This window comes from Peromyscus maniculatus, chromosome 13, assembly GCF_049852395.1.
Source record: "Peromyscus maniculatus bairdii isolate BWxNUB_F1_BW_parent chromosome 13, HU_Pman_BW_mat_3.1, whole genome shotgun sequence".
Classification (NCBI taxonomy): Eukaryota; Metazoa; Chordata; class Mammalia; order Rodentia; family Cricetidae; genus Peromyscus; species Peromyscus maniculatus.
This window is the reverse complement of record NC_134864.1, coordinates 21994034-22011381: the sequence shown is the minus strand read 5'-3', so window position 1 is coordinate 22011381 and position 17348 is coordinate 21994034. Positions and strand designations below refer to the sequence as shown.

The 17348-nt window shown below is 41.1% G+C and overlaps 1 long non-coding RNA gene across 1 annotated transcript; it reads left to right on the top strand.

The window, feature by feature from the left end:
- The first annotated feature begins 5220 nt into the window (after positions 1 to 5220).
- On the top strand, positions 5221 to 7248 carry LOC143268279 (uncharacterized). Its single transcript, XR_013043998.1, has 2 exons — positions 5221 to 5358; positions 7090 to 7248. It is a non-coding gene; the product is annotated as an uncharacterized LOC143268279 (long non-coding RNA).
- The last annotated feature ends 10100 nt before the right edge of the window (positions 7249 to 17348 follow it).

Below are 17348 nucleotides of genomic sequence, written 5' to 3'. Positions count from 1 at the left end.
GCTTTTTTTTTTTCCTCTAAAAAGTGGATAGATTAATTGGTGAATGATAAAATCCTAAAATTTGGAATGAGTCAGCTACAGATAAATCTAGCAGTCCTGCCCTGTGTGTCCCTACCCCTCTCCCAACACATACCTGTGTGGTCACCAGTAGAATCGGTTGTCACTCTGTAGCTAGCTCATTGGGTTTTCTTTGCTTGAAAACCTTGTCAGTTTGGACTGGAGAGATGGCTTAGTGCTTGGATCATTGGCTATTTCTCTAGAAGACCTGGGTTCTGTACCCACATAGCAGTTTGAAACCATCTGTAACTCCAGTTCCATATGAGAATTTGGCACCTTCTGGTCTCTTTGGACACCAGGCACACATACAGGCAAAATATCCTTATAATGAAAAAAGTTAAAAATTTAAAAAAAAATCTTGTCATTTAAGGTTAGGGGGATTGTATGCACATGTATGTTTTCCTAAAATACTCTTCTACAAAAATCTACCAGAAGTAACTGTCCTCATCAGGGTGGATTCCTTGACATAGAATTTGTATCTTTCTCAAAAAAACTAGCAGTCAACTTCTGAGCCCCTATACCTGGGACAATGATCACATTTTATTGTGTGCTCTTTTGGAATAGAATGGAGCAATAATTCACTGTTATTGGTTGCTTTTTTTTTACTCTATTTTGAGGGGCCCACTACCCAGCTCGCAAGTAAATCACACATGGAGGCCTATTCTTAATTATTAATGCCTGGCCTTAGCTTGGCTTAGTTTCTTGCTAGCTTTTCTTATCATAACATATCCCATCTACCTTTTGCCTCTGGGCTTTCCCTTTTCTCTAACTTCTGTAAATTTTACTCTTACTCAGTGGCTTGCTGAGTAGCTGGGTAGCTGGACCCTGGAGGAGTCCTCCTCCTCCTCTCCTTCCTCCTCCTCCTCCACCTCTGGCTTCTAGATCTCAGATCCTCCTACCAGATTTCTCTTTCTATATATTCTCTCTGCCTGCCAGCTCCACCTATCCTGCCTTGCTATTGGCCAGTTCTTTATTAAACTGCCAGGTGTTTTAGACAGGCACAGTAACACAGCCTCACAGAGTTAAACAAATGCAACATGAACAAAACTAACACAAGTTAAAATATTCTACTACAAGTCACACACCCAAATAACTACAATTGTATCTAAAATGTTGACAACAATCTAGGAACCATATATAGAAATAGTTTCTAAGGGTTTGGGGCCATGAAAGATAGAATGTAACACTGGATATAGTCAAAATGTATTGCTATTCAGGGCTGGAAAGATGGCTCATTGGTTAAGAGCACTTATGGCTCTTACATAGGTCTCAAGTTGTGCTCCCAGCACCAATATGACAACTTAGAACCCAGTCTAACCTCAACTCGGAGTATCTGATGCTCTCCTGTGGCCTCCTTGGGCACTGCATGCATATGGCACACATGCACACAAGCAAGCAAAATACCAATATGCAGAAAATAAAAAGAAGTAAATTTGTCTTTAGTGTATTTCTGCTCTTAGGCGTTTACCTCATGCATATGGAGATTATTTGACTGATGGGTAGTTTAGGAGATTGAGATACCAGAGCTTCATGACATGAAGTGAAAAAGGAAAGCCAATGAGTTAGAGAAAAACAAATATTGCATTGGATATAGCATATGCAACGTGCAAACATCCCCCAGCTGTGCTCCATGCAGGGACACAGAAGATACACCCTTCACTGAAGTGTTGAGAAAGACACTTAAAACGTCTCTGTAGAGTCTGCCCCTGCGGGCCAGGTATGACAGTAGATGATGGCATTGTTTAGCTGGCCTCTCTGATTTACATGAAGATGACAGGATTCCAGAACAGCAGAAGACAAGCAGCACTTAACCAACCAAGTCAGAGTAATCAAAAAGCCATTCATCTTTACAAGTAGCAGACAGCCTGGGCCCAGAGATGGCTTTAGAACATAATACATAGGCAGCCTAAAGAGAGAATTCTTTCTACTTTAACACATGGAATTCTAGATCAGTTAGCCAAACTCTGACTTTAGTTACCACAGTAGAGAGGTACAACCTTTCACTCAGTTTTCAGACCTACATCAACCCACAGACCTGAAATCATTTGGTTGCCCTTTTAGGAAAGACCTTGTGTTGTAGCCACAATACACAAACAAAAAGTCATATTGCTTTGCAGGAGTGGAAGCTGTTTATTTAGTATAATGACTGTACATTATCAAATTTCAAATGAAACCTTAAGGTTGGAGCCCTAATCCAGTACAACTGATGTCCTTCCTTATAAGAGAACACACTGTAACATACATGACGTACACCATGGCCATCTGTGACACAATGAGAAGGTGACCGACCAGCTCTAAGCAGGGAAAGACAACCCAGCCCTGCAGACACTTCTGTTTTGGACTGCTGTCCTGGAGACTCTGAGAAAAACTTCTGTAACTTGTGGCACCCTATCTGAGTGTGACAGCCTTGGTGCACAGAAAGCAGCCAGCCACCTGGCATGGAGTATATAAAGAAACCATACAATAGGGGGAAAAGACCTAAATAAACATTTTTCCATAGAAGACATATAAATGGCCAACAGCTATATGAGAAAAGTTTTCAACGTTAATCATCAGGGAATTACATACTAAAATCATAATAGATATCACTTCATACCTGTTTTGATGGTTTTGGAAACAAGTAAAATGATGTTATTGAGGATATGGTACAATCTGTTGGAGGGACTGTAAACTGTCACGTCTGACAGAAAGAATTTGTGGTACAATGTCAGATAACACAGTACAAATCGGTACAGACTATGGAAAACAGTGTGAAAGTTCCTCATAAACTTAAAACAGAACTGCCCTCTGGCCGTGTGTGTGTGTGTGTGTGTGTGTGTGTGTGTGTGTGTGTGTGTAAGCTACAGTCTACAGCAGCTTGTCTTTTCTAGAAAGTTAATTTATATCGATTGTGATTTACTTCAGTAAGACTTTTACTATAATATCTTAGCTAATGAGATGATGTTGCAACAATGTAAGAGAGCAAATGGTATCTACTAAGATCCGGCTTTACTCAGGCTGGAGAAGAGTTCAGTAGTAAATTGCTTGTTGGGCAAACATGAAGACCAAATAAAGCTGGACAACATGGAATATATCTATAATTCCACAGCTCCTATAGCAAGAGGGGAGGCGGAGACAGGAGAATCCCTGGACGCTCCTTGGCCAACTAGTCTACCATGTACAGAACAGTAGTGGAAGAGAGACCCTGTCTTAAACAAGGTGGAAGTGTGGACAAGGTTGTCCACAACCACAAAAGGTTAATTCTTTTTTAGATACTGCTTCATACCTATTCAATTTGTCTTAGTAATGAAGAAAATAGTATTTCTAATATGTGAGTTGGTGTCTCCTACAGTTGATAATAACTATTCTAATGAGGGAAATGATACCTCATTAGAGACATGCTCTCTTATGTTCACTGAGATTTTGAAAATTTTATAGCTATGATTGTAGAAAACTGCAAGGTATAGAAGGTTTGGGCCTTTGCTCTTCTGGCTGTTAGGAAAGTCTGTCTGCCAAGGAGCCCAAGCTTCTTATAAATTCTTCCTGAATATGCTAAGAATGCAGAACCTGGCCACTTTTCAAATAGGGCCATTTCTCAGAGCTGCCTTTGTCAAAAACAACAGAATAACCAAATAATATCTCCTTTCAAAAAGCCAATTTGCTTACCACATGCCACAGAAATAGGAAGTACCCAAATTCAGTATTCCTTGACTATGACACAAACCTACTGTGCATGTGGTTTCCACATGAACCCTTCACCTTAGACACAGTTGGACTCCGAGGACATGGGGAACCAGTACTGCTGAAGTCATACAACTTGGACATGTCTCTTTGTCTCTAATCCAGGTATCTCATGCTTTCTATCACCATCTATGAAGCAGCATCTGACCTCAGATCCTCCCTGAGTCCTGAAACTGCCCACTGAGCAAAGACAACATTGACCTTGTGGATATTGTCTATATGCCTGTACTTTATCCCTATGACAGAAACTTGAGGAAAGGTTGAGTCAAGGCACATGACAAGCCACTGAAGAGGGTAGCAGAAGGATGAAGGAGTTGGAGGATGGCCACCTTGTCTTCAGAATTCTTTCCAACCAAGCTGACTGGCTTGGTTGCCATCCGTCTTTCCCAGTGAGCTACACATTCCTGGAAGCCTTATGGTTTGCCACTGTACCTCAATGGGCAGAATAGTGTCTATCAATAGTGAGGCTTAATAAACACCTTCTGAATTAATTGATGGTTGTCTCAGCTCTGAGGCACCAGTGAGGGTGAGCTTACTGGAGCTAGGAAAGAGTTAGTTGCCCTGGCTTATATAAAGGTCTGTTTGCTAGTCTACTTTTAAAAGTGTTCTTGGGACTGGAGAGAGATGGCTCATTGGTTAAGGTCACTGGCTGCTCTTCTAGAGGTCCCCCACATGACAGCTAACAACCACCTATAACTTCAGTTCTAGGGGATCCAGCATCCTCTTCTGGCCTATGAGGAGTGCACGTGATACACAGACATAGGTGCGGAAAAAACTCCCCCTCACAGAATATAAAAATAAATTTTAAAAAGATATTCTTAGCTGGGTGAATCAGCACTTTCCCTGCTAAGTACTTTCTTCAAAGTCTTTTAGAGAGAATTCCTGAAAAGAAAGTTTGCTAATCTTAATCATTACAGGAAAGCCAATATTTTGATAGAAAGAAATAAAGCAAGTAAGTCGATGCTGGATGTTTAACATGTTTCTGTGTTTAGCTTTTACAATTCTGCCACTTTAGTGCATAGTCTGCCACTATAATGACACTTAGATGCAGAAAGATTAAATGACTTGGTCCAAAGTACATACCTGTTACATGCACACTTGTTTCTTCTGTTTTCAAAACTTTTCTGGTTCCTCCAGCATTCTATAAAAGTGGAGATACCACCCCAACACTTGGGAGGCAGAGGCAGGTGGCTCTCTGAGTTCCAGGTTAGCCTGGTCTACAGAGCAAGTTCCAGGGTAGCCAGTGCTACACAGAAGAAACTTTGTCTCAAAAGAAAAAAAAGAAAGAAAGAAAAAATAGAACTGAGTTCAATAATCTTGTGTAGAGTGGGTGAGTTTTGTCTGACTACACTGGGGACTGTGTTGTTTTGATCCAATGTAAACTGCTATAAACATTTCTAGGTGCTTTAAGTTTTAAACAGGGGGCACTTACAAAATCCAGGTCCACATTGAAGTGGGATCCAGATGAGCCTCCAAGAATGACCACCAGAACAATGCAGAGCTGGCCTTTCAATGAGGCTAACGGCTCCAGAACAAGATCAGAGCTCTGTAGGTTCAGGATCATCACCCTGCGAGAGAAAGGTGTGTCCAAATGCTACTGCACTCACCCACCACTGCTTATGGCTTCTCCAGGGTCTGAGTAATGAACTAAAGAATGTGGGTGCAGAAAGGCGAGTCACTGACTGGTCAGGAGAGTGCTCAGAGCACTTCTTTCTAAATCTAACCTGAGTATAGCCACTGGACAAACACAATTCAGACCTACAACTCTAGGCACAAAGACGTCTAGGGAATGGACACCACTGGTCTCTGTATTGTGAAGGAAGTAGAAAAGGGAGGTGGAGACACAGGGAAGGAGCCTGGATGCAGCACTTGTCACAGCCAGCATTAGCAGGGAAAGACACTTCTACAGAGAGAATGGATTAAGTGCTACAAAACTATCTCTCTCCAGGAAGACCTGTAATACATAGTGTGTGATAAGATATTTAAATTCCCAACTCTGGACATCACAATCTTTATGACTATGGTTTACTCTGAGGGGGAACTGTCTTCTATTCACATGATAATTAAGGCCAACAATGTATCTAAATATGTACACATCAGAGACAAGAAAGTGATTTGCCATGTAGGAGCATCACTCTATTTCCAACAGCCCTCTGCTTGGTATTGCTGTTATTGGCACGGCATGAAGATCAGGCTTACTTCCAGTAGCCCTGAGCGGTTTTTCCTGGATTCTCTCTGGCTCTGATTTCTCACATGTCATACTCAACAAGGAAAGGCTTAGTAACTGAGTATTCTAAAGCTTCAAAGACAGCACATCCAATCCCAAGGGGCAAAAACTTTGCCCAAGGTTTCAGAAAGAGTGGATAGGAAGCCAAACTCTCAGGTTTCCTGTCAAAGTTTTCTGTGTTCTGTCTAGATACCAAGTGGTGGTGGTGTGTGTACCTGTGTGTGTCTGTGTGTGTGTATGTGTATGTGTGTGTGTATGTGTGTGTGTGTGCGCGCGCGCACGTACACGAGCACACAATATCAAGTTCAATAGCAGGCAAAACTCAGCTATCTCTTTAAGGAAGTATTCTCATATGTAAATCTGAAGCAAAGCAATAGCACTAACTAAGAAAATAATGGCAGAGGGAAGGTGCTACGCCTGGGAAAGGGGACATGGGGGCTTCAAGGTAAAGACAAGTCCCCAGAAAACACCATTTCATAAAACGTCTTCACATCAATTTTGAACTCCAACTCAACTGACTTTTTGCCTTTGATGATTTGGGGGCCAGGCCAAGTACTGCCCATGGATTCTCTCCTTTGACTCTGACAGGAACAAAGAGGGAACTATTGTTAACGCCATTGGCACATGAGAAACTGAGGCACGCTTTCCACTCATCTTTCTGCATCCATGCTGCTTCATGGCAGACCAGCGTGTTATGTCTAATGACAACATTGTCTGCTCCACTAGCCAGAAGAAATTTAATGGGTGACTAAATTATGGAGCCCTATTTTTTATTACTATTTTACAACCAAAAAAGTTCAGGAAAAACAGGATGCAATTACACACACACACACACACACACACACCCCACACAATTAAGATTATGTCTGTTAAAAATATACATGCATAAAGACAGGAGACCAGAACATAGGACACTGACAAGTTAAGGTGATGAAAATATTTGTGCTTTTCCCCTTTCTCTGTTTTTGAGATTTCTCATAAAGCAGCCATATCAAATTACAATGGAAAAAAATTACATGCTCTAAGATTAACTTCCCACTTAGCTGGAATGTAAAAGTTCATTTCCGCTCTCTCCTTTCCTACAGCTTCGGAAACCTCTCCTGCTCAATGAGTGACTTCATTACCAAATTGATGGCACCAGATCATTCTAGCTATGCAAATCACAAGGCCACAGCCAGCTGAGGAAAAGGTGGCTAAAGAGATTACATTAAAAATTAAAGCAACACGTAGAGACATAGAGATAATGTGCTTACAATTATTTCTACATATTTAATATTCATGCAATTACAAAGCCAGTCATGGCAAATATTAACTCTTGAATCAGGTTCCCTTTGCCTTCTGATAGCGTGACCTTGAACTACAACTGCCAAATAATAATACAGAAGCCGTGGCTGCCGGAGAACCATCTCTTCAGACTATAGTGATAAATGCCTTTCTCTTAGAACATGGTCGCGGTGCTTGCTGGCTTTTGTTTCCTTTCAGCACCATGTATCTTCTCGTTCTAGTATATGTCGATCACCCTGAAAGGTCTAGCTTTCACTCTTCTGCTATGTGTGTGGCTGTATGGTTTGCTGCTGCTCCTGTGATGCGATGTGTTTTCTGTCAGAAGAAATTTACAGGCACATTAGCCTACCTGACAGGCACGATGAGCCACCAGGCTTTTTCCTAAAGAGAAGCTTCCAGCAGTCTGGAGGCTGCTCTGTCCCTGTAGCTCACCCTTGTTCTCAAGCTCTGCTATACCACAAGAGATCAAGTACAGAGGCCAGCCTCTTTGCCTGTGTGTACTGCCTTGAATCCTAGTTTTAATTCTCCCGTGCCCCATGCACAGCATTAAAGCGGTTCTGCAGTAATTAATTCATATTTCCACAGCAATCTGATGGCTGGAGTCTGTTAGATAAAAGCTATTGTCTTTTCTTACAGAGACCAAGGAAGGGATAAGTAGAAAAAGTGAGTCCTGAACACCAAGGAGGAAAGGTAGCATTCAAGAAACACGCAAACAAAAAACAATATAACTAGCTTTTATAAAGTGTCTAGAGAGAAAATTCTAGAATAATTTTCTTTCCTCAATGTGTCTAGAAAAAAAAAGCCAACAAGAAAAGAAATGTATTGAAAATTCATAAACAAAGTGAGACAGCTAAAAAGGTAAATTATTTTCTTAGACAATTCCAACTAAATGAAAATATTTCCCTCAAGGTTGTTGGGGAACCAAAAGCCTATGCATTTTCTGTTTCTTGAATATTATTTCTGTGCCTCGGGGAGTTTGTTAAGATCAAGCAGTTCTGGTTCTGGTCCATTCATTTTGGTGACTGATGCTAAGGCACGTGTGCTGTGTGGAAGCCTTCATGCCTTCTAAATAGTCCTTGGGTGTTTTCTGTTTTGAGAGTGTGTCCTTTGTCCTCCTTATATTTGTGTCTTCAGCATGTAACTATGAAACCCACAGAAGCCATTTACTATAGTCCAAAATCGCACACATCTCCTGTGATTCTCACGTTTACCAAAGCAGTCGATAATATTGGTCCGAGCCACTCACTGAATGGGTCAGTAAATGAAGGAACCTGGCTCAATTTGCAGACCAGGAATGGGTGGTTTTCTTGGGACTCACTCTTTGGATAATTATCTGGGAGCATCCTTGTTTGTTCTGCTTATCTTTCTGTCTCAGCTCATGATCCTCAGATGTTTCTGATGAGGCAACTCCAGCTGTGATCTTGCCCATGGCCACAATCCCTTCCATGTTCAGAATCCAAGTGAGAACTCTCCCCTGTTCCTACTAGCCTGTTAGTCCTCAGAGAGACCGGCTCAATCTAGTTCTTGATCTGTAGCCTAGTTCTTCCCTAGCCTGTTTTTCCACAATGACAGGACAGCTCTTGGCCTTTTGCAGTCTGGAAAGAATTAGGATCCAGACCGGGGTTGCAATTTCCAAACTGTTTGATGACTGCTGGTCCATTCACCCACCCCATGGCAGTAGCATAAGGGCCCCCAGTCCAGCTAGCCATTAGGGAGACACAGAAACCCAAATCATTTACCCTGGCACATTGGAAATCAGAGTTCCAGCCACTAGATTTTGGTATACTCCACATTAAAAGGTATTTAGAAAAAGAGCTCATTTATCTAGGGAAGTTTCAGTAGCAGCCTTGCTGAAACAGAAGGTCAGTTTAGGTGACAACTCAAGGTGTCACAAATTTATTTTTGTGTTGTTTAACTCACAGGATTTTAAAACAATAACTCAACATTCATTTCATAAACAATGTACATTCATATTTAAATCTAAACCACTGGGAAAGGTTTCTAATTTTCATATTGAATTATTTGAACAAATAACTGCCAAATGCTGACCATGTGCCTGAGAGACCCTGCTGTAGGAACTTGAAATACATTATTGGATACATACTAAACCTTCGGGATACAAGCTATAACTAGATGCCAGAAATTCCTGGGACCCTCTGACACATGAGCCACCATTCCTAACAGCGGCTAATTCCCTACATTCTCCAAACCATGGGTTTCACTGTCCTCCAACATCTTCTAGCACAAAATCCAAGACACCCCAGCATGGTGGACCCCCTTTCAATGAGATGAGTGCTGTGGGATGGTCTTTCTGTGTGCTGTGAATATGTGTTGCCACCACTGGTTAATAAAGAAGCTGCTTTGGTCTATGGTGAGGCAGGTTATAGCCAGGTGGGAAATCCAAGACAGAAAAAAGTGGAGTGGGACAGATGCCATCCAACTGCCCAAGGAACAAGATGCCAACAGACTGGTAATGCCACGGCCACGTGGCAAAAGGTAGATTAATAGAAATGGGTTAATTAAAGATGTCAGAGCTAGTTAGCAATAAGCCTGAGCCTCAAAACAAACAGTTTGTAATGAATATTAAGCCTGTGACTGGTTCTTTGAGTACCAGAGGGCAGGAGAGATTTATTCTTATCTCCAGATGAGAACCTCCAGGACTTGAATTTATCAAAGTCTTCAGAACCTGTTGCTTTTATGTCACAGAGAACTCTATGCCTAGACAGATAAACTGAGAAAAGGGACCGTTGAACATGCCTTTGGCAGTTTGGGTGGCTGCACTCACAGCCATCTGGTGAACACTATTTGTGAGATAGATACAGAGGGGGAATTATTCACCTGGAAGCCTGGCTGTCAAGAGAAAAATCCAAACCCAGGAGCTTTTCTCCTAAGAGCCCCTATGACATTTTATTCTTTAAATAAATCTTTTCTTCCTCTCTTTAGGTGAGAGATTGACATTTTAAGATCAATCATCCTCTGCTCTGCAGGTTTGGTAGACTGAGAACAAGATAAATGGAAATTAAGCACAATTTCCATTTTTTGAATAAAAGTGCCCAAAATAGCTGCATTTTAACTCAGTACAAAAGAAGAGATATTGTTTCCCCCAACAGCCACACTCTTTGTGGTGGTTCTCCCAACATGCTTGAATGTGTCAAAATTCTGCCGTTTTCTCCCCTAAGATTCATTCTGAACATATACCTGCTGCTTGCCCATCAGTGGAAAGCATTGCATCTCAGGCCAGGCCTTTCTCCATCACAGCCAAGGGTGCTGGAGGCCCCCAGGCGCGCTCACTCTAGCTAGCTTTGTCGACCCCTCTCCTTCTGCAGATAAACTGAACTTTTTACTGTAAAGCATGCGTTTTGCATATGTGACTCACCAGAGGAATTTTTACAAAACTCTAGCTATCTGGGGTGTAAATAGTAGGTATGTATATCAAACATCTATAATAAACCATAAATAAAGGTATTTCAAACCAATTCCTTGCTACATTTACTAAAGACAAAAGCAAGTTTTTATACTAATGAGACATATGTGCTTATTTTCTTATACATAAAAAATTTAAGCCAGGTGGTGGTGGCACACACCTTTAATCCCAGCAATCGGGAGGCAGAGCCAGGTGGATCTCTGTGAGTTCGAGGCCAGCCTGCTCTACAGACCGAGATCCAGGACAGGTACCAAAACTACTCAGAGAAACCCTGTCTCAAAAAAAAAAAAAATTAATCTTGGCTGAATATTTAATACTACAGGACATTAAGCACCTTCAATATTTTTTAACATTATTTGAACATTATTTTGATCTTATAATCTTGAATGCTGAGAATGCCACTTCTCATAAATACATAGCACAAAATCACAGAAGTATGTTTAGGGCCATTTCAGAAAGTAATATAAATTCTGTCTTAATTCCAAGACAAAATTCATCAATGATTTTTGTGTGTGTGTATGTGTATGTGTGTGACTCAGATCAGTAACTTAAAAGCAGTTCTTACAATCAAACACTCTCATACAGCACAATCCAAAAATGTGCATGCTGAGAAATAATGGTAGGAAAATATCGCAAGTCTTTGTTTTCCATTATGTTTCTATTGGAGCAAAATATTTTGTGTGTACAGTAAAAACACTGCAAATTCATGACATACCGTAATCTTGAATCTGAACTGCAATGTTTCAGTCAACACTATGAGGCATGGCAGCATGCCTGCAGAAAGTACATGTGGTGTGTTCAGATCCCAGGCTGCAGTGGAGTGATGCCATGCAACACAGATGAATGCCGCCACAAGACCTCAGGTACATTATGCATGTGATATTAAATTAATGTTTGTTTGTTGCATGTTCAAAGACCTTTTACCGTTGTCAAAATTTTCACAGCCTCAGCCTTCAGTCACCCGACCCACAGTTTAAGAAGTTGGATTGGTTGTGAGCTAACGCTGGATTTCCCCCTAGTTCATTCTAGTCAGTAGTGCCTTGTGTGGGGGACTCTTCCCATTACTGTGACACACTGCCCTTGGTAAAAGCAACTTAAAGAATGCAGGGTTCATTTGGGATCATCATTTGCGGGATTATAGTGCATCATGGCCAAGAAGGCAGGATATAGCAGCCACTCAGGGTAGCTGGCCACAGAACATATACAGACAGGAAGCAGAAGAAATGAATGCTGATATTCAGTTTGCATTCTATTTTTCCCTTTTTGTTCAGTCCTGGACCCCAGCTCAGGAAGACAGTGGCCACCGCACATACATACATAGACAGAGAGACAGAGACAGAGACAATGAGATTAGGATCTCAGTTAATCCTCTGTGAAAATACTCTCACAGGTACACCCAAAGGTGTGCCCCAGTAATGCCGTAGGGGTTTCTTAATCTAATCAAAATAACAACAGAAATCAACTATAGCTTGCCCTTATTATATATAATAAGTCTATTAGTAGTCGGCTGGCCTCTCTAAAAACCAGATTTCTTTAGTCTTTTAGTTCATTTTAAATGATCCAAAAAGTATAATGGCTCTTATTTCACTGAGCCAGTCAGCAGGTATTTCCTACAGTGTACTGTTCAGTAGACACTGGGTAAGTGCTGGATGCCAAAGACTCTTAGGACGCTTGTTGCAGTGAGGGGCACTGGCTGGGGTGGGGCCCTTCTGTGGGTGTCTTCTCTCTGACTAGGGTGTGACCTGAGCCAGAGTGTCAGTCTCTGAGACTCGGGTTCTCTCACGGCAGGAAGAACTGCTTTGCTCCAGTCACTAACATACTCGGGCTCCTGCAGCTTCGATGAAAAGCCCAGGGGCCTCATAAAGGCCAATGCTCTCTCAAGGTTCCCAAGGATTCCTGATCTTAATCCACAGGACAGTTCTGACGCTAAGATCATGCATTTGAAAGACCTAAAATTGTATTTTAAGGGAGCACATATGGACAGCAGTTGCTCTAGGGTATATTTAAATATATTGCCCTGCTTGTCCTATTTCCAGGACGCTAACTAGCTATTATAGGGGGTTATCATAGTGGGTCACGTAGAATTCCAAGCACCATGATCTAATCTCAACAGGACAATAATGTGCCAGGTTACAAAAGTAATCAATAAGTCCAGATAATTCTGAACCTACCCTTTGACAGATAATCAGCACAACTCCTTAATTCCGTGGCATTTCAGTATTTTTAAGTGTTTTCCAAGCATCTGCATCTTACTACGTTACTCTTGGTTTGTTTGTATTAGTGAAATGAATGCCTTCTGTTTGCACAATATTGCATTTTTCCTTATTTGCAAGCCACTAGATAGTCTATTCAATATCATGAGAGAATTGTCTTTTTTCTCTTCTGTCTTCTCACTGACCAAAAGGTGTTTTATAAAAATGCTTCCTAAAATTCAACCAGACTTGTGAAATATGCAACAGTTTTGTACTGTGACCAGGCTGATTATTTAGAATTCACTATGATTCTCCAATTTCTAATGAGAGAGAGAGAGAGAGAGAGAGAGAGAGAGAGAACTTTGTATTACTTTTTAAGTCCGATCTATGTACATTTCTATTTAGTACATGTCAATTTCTTGTATCCAAAAGCAACTTACCATATGCCATTGCTTGGAGAAAGGACAGACTGTAGGTTCACTTTCTCAAAGTGAACCCCACTGATATAGCATACATTTCAAAAGTCAAGTAGTCCAGTATGAGTTATAGTGAGGCACTCTCTCTATTACCCCGACTTCCTAATAACATTTCATGGCTTTCTCTTTTTTCTTTCCTCAGTCTCGCTATAAATATCAGAGCTGATGACTGACTTTTATTGCTGCCTTTCATGCCAAGCTCCTCAGGCTTGCAAATCAGCCACAGATCCTGGGAACCATCTCCCAGTCCCCTGCCCTCACTCCCACAGTTTCCTGGTGGAGCTTGGGGCAAGAAACAAGGCAAAAACACTGTATAGAACATTAATATGAATAGCAAAACTCAGACTGAATTCTTGATTGCTTGGTTCAGCCATTTAGGCCTCCTCAGTGGGTGGCACAGGGAAGCTGTGTCCTGAGATAGTTTCCCCACTGAGAGGGTGGTCAGATATCAGCAGAGATAGGCAACACCCTTGGGAATGGAGAGCAGAAATACAAGGACAAACCAGAACTGGGAACCAACAGAAAGATAGTAGCAAATGTCTACTCCTACTCCATTCACTGTTGCTCTTTAAAAGAACATTTCAAGGTAATTCACTTTTGTGCAGAGAGATGCCAATTCCTAGTGATGGTCTGGATTAACCCGTTAACTTCTGTCTTCCAGCCTTCTCAGAGTACCACACATTCATCTCTCATTCCGCCTCATTGAAACTTCTGGAGCAAGTTTAGCGGGTCTGTCACTACGTAGATAAATACTTATGTATGTGCATAGACACCATGCTAAAACAGGGAAGAATGGAATAACGAATCATAATGATTAACATTTTCGAGGACATGTTGCGAAGCACTTTATTACCCACCCACCTACTCTCATTTAACAGAATTACTTGACATATAGGCCAATGTATGCTCAGTTTTCTAGATGAGAAAAACAGAGATAAAAAGAAATCAAGTGCCTCAAGGGGGTCAAATGTAAGATGGTGTCTGAACAGACATGGCCCCTCAACACTGCATTCCCCTCTGCAGAACAGATGCCCGACATCACCTGACAAGTGCCACTTCTGGATGCTGTTTGGGGACTCGGTGAAAACGTCAGCTAACCCTGAGTGTGACTGCAAAACTTCTAGGCTATGTGGCAATTCCATCCTCCCATGAATCTTAGACTGTGCTGGACCATATAATGGCTACTAACCATGTGTCAATATTACAATCAAATTAAATTAATACCATCACTGAAGTTTTCATAGAAAAGGGAACATAACGTTAAAAATTCCATAAGGCTAATTAAAACTTGAGTAATTGTAGAGTTAAAATGCAACAGGTGCAGACCCAATTACCTTGGTTTGTGTTCACCCCTTAAATAGACATTTATTGCTCACCTCTGTGTTGACCTAATATCCTTTACGTGATTAGCTGGATCCCTTTGGAATGTATAGACTAATTTCCACTCATCCAAAAGTTAAGAATGTCATCAGGTGACATCTGAGGCCCAAAGCTGTACCTCCCTCCTCTGCTGTGACTGTCTACCTGATGTTTCCAACAACTTCATAAAACTGTTACCACATTGCAACATGGTATTTGAACAAACTCAAATCTGTATTTCTGGGTCATGGTCACTCAGTTTGGGCTTCAGAATAAACAACCTTCTATTTCTTTAGAGATGAGAGCTATGTTTAGAGCATCAAAACTATAACCCCCAAGTTATACTGGCTATATTCCAGTTGTTCATTATATACTACAAGCTAACAATCTACAAGCCTCATCAGAATAGTAACTGATGGGTACTTCCAAGGAAAGGCATTTAGTAAGAACCTGCTCTGACCTAGGTGTGGTCGAGAGTCATCAACAAAGAGCAATAAGGCAGACATGATCTCTAACTGCCCTGTAGCTCCCAGATGCTGCCAGAGCCAGAGAGCCTCCAGGGAGCATCTCTTTGATGAGGCAGATTCAGGGAGCAAGGGACTCTGACGGCCTAGAAGATGGACATCAGAGCTGACTGTGGGGCCAGATTCAAGCAGTGTTCTGAAGAGGAAGAAACCTAAACCGGGGTCTTTACTATGAGTGAAAAGACCAAGCAGACACCGTAACAGGCTGATCAGTCTTCTCTCAGAGATCAGGTGTTACTGGAGGGCTTTTCTCCAGGTTCCACCAAACCCCGCAGTCCCACAATCCACATATAAAATAATCACTCAGACGCTTATAATATTTACAAACTGTATGGCCGTGGCAGGCTTCTTGCTAACTGTTCTTTTATCTTAAATTAACCCATTTCTATAAATCTATACCTTGCCACGTGGCTGGTGGCTTACCAGCGTCTTTACATGCTGCTTCTCCTGGCGGTGGCTGCAATGTCTCTCCTCCTTCTTCCTGTTTCCCCAATTCTCCTCTCTCTTTGTCCCGCCTATACTTCCTGCCTGGTCACTGGCCATCAGTGTTTTATTTATATAGAGTGATATCCACAGCACTTCCCCTTTTCTTCTTTTTTTAAAAAGGAAGGTTTTAATTTTAACATAGTAAAATTACATATAACAAAACAATTATCGAGCAAGAATTACAGTTACAATATTAAAGATATCCTATCTATCTTATATTTGTGAGCTTAAGGTTTTATATCTAACTTATCTTTTATCATAAGTGAGGAAATTACAATTATCTAGTTTTCAACCACATCAAAGACCTGAGAAGGAACATAATGGTACCTGAGAAATGGTAGATGGATGCAAGCAACTTTCAGGAATCTTGCAAGAGTAGACCAAGACAGCTGGCAGCCTGGACAGTCACCTAATGTTTCTCAGCATTGTTGGTGCATTCAAATTGGCTACAGGCCTAGATTATCTGACAGACCATTTTCAGAAGCAGGAATTCTGAGAGACCATTTTACCCTGTCTTGGCAGAGTACAGTGGTCGCTTTCCTTGTGTCCCGCTTGTCCAGAAAGGACAGCATTGCATTTGTACTGTCAGCCGTCAAGGCAAGGGCAGTTCTTTGCCCAGTAGGCCATTTTGTGCCAAAAAGACAAACTTCCAAATGGAAATGTCTTAGAAGCCCAACATTCTCTCGGGATCAATTGGTGCAGCCAGGAGCAATTGTGTCTCACATCAACAGAATTTTAAGTTATTTAAATGCCATATTCTCTTCTATGAAGTGTTTGAAGATTACCTATCTATCTGAAATATATCTATGTATACCTAGAAGACTTAACTAACATGGCTACAAATATGATTATCATAGATGACTAATTATTAATCTATTTTTAATTATCCATTACAATTTTAAATGAGTTAAACATAATACCTCAAACAAGAATAGAAATATATATATATACAGTATAACAAAATTAACTTTAAGTTTGTATCAATTAACTAAAATTTTTACCAATGTAAAACATTTTAAGCAAGTTGTTCTTTAAAAGTAGGTTCATTAATCTACCCTTTTATCTTATCATCTCTATATCCTCTTATATATCTATATCATATCCCCTTTTCTTTTTTAGAAAGAGATCACATTTATAATCAATCTGTTTTAAATAAAAATATTGGTTTTTCTCTATCCCACACCAGAGGGCTCTTCCGATTTGGGACAGAAGAATCTCTTAACCATTTTTTTTAAGCAATATGTCTGGGTTTAGAGGGGGAGTGAGCCAATTCCACCTCTAAAGCCAGCTTGGTATATTTGGGAATTTGGGCGTAGCATCTCTTACTACTTCCTGCTGGAGGGGGGCGCTGTATCTTAAGGGGACACAAAGAAAATTTTAGGCCTATGGGGTAGTCCTTGAGGCTGTATTGTGTGAACCAGTTACCTTGAAACCGCTCTGGATGTGGGATCATCTGGGCCATGGTGAGATCGGAGATCTTTCAGGGGGTCTTGGCTGGTGAAACCTGATGTATCTTAATCTGGAACAAATCCACAGCCTCTGGCTTTCTGTTGAAACAAAAGCAGAACCTCTTTTCCAAAGCAACATATCCTTAAATCC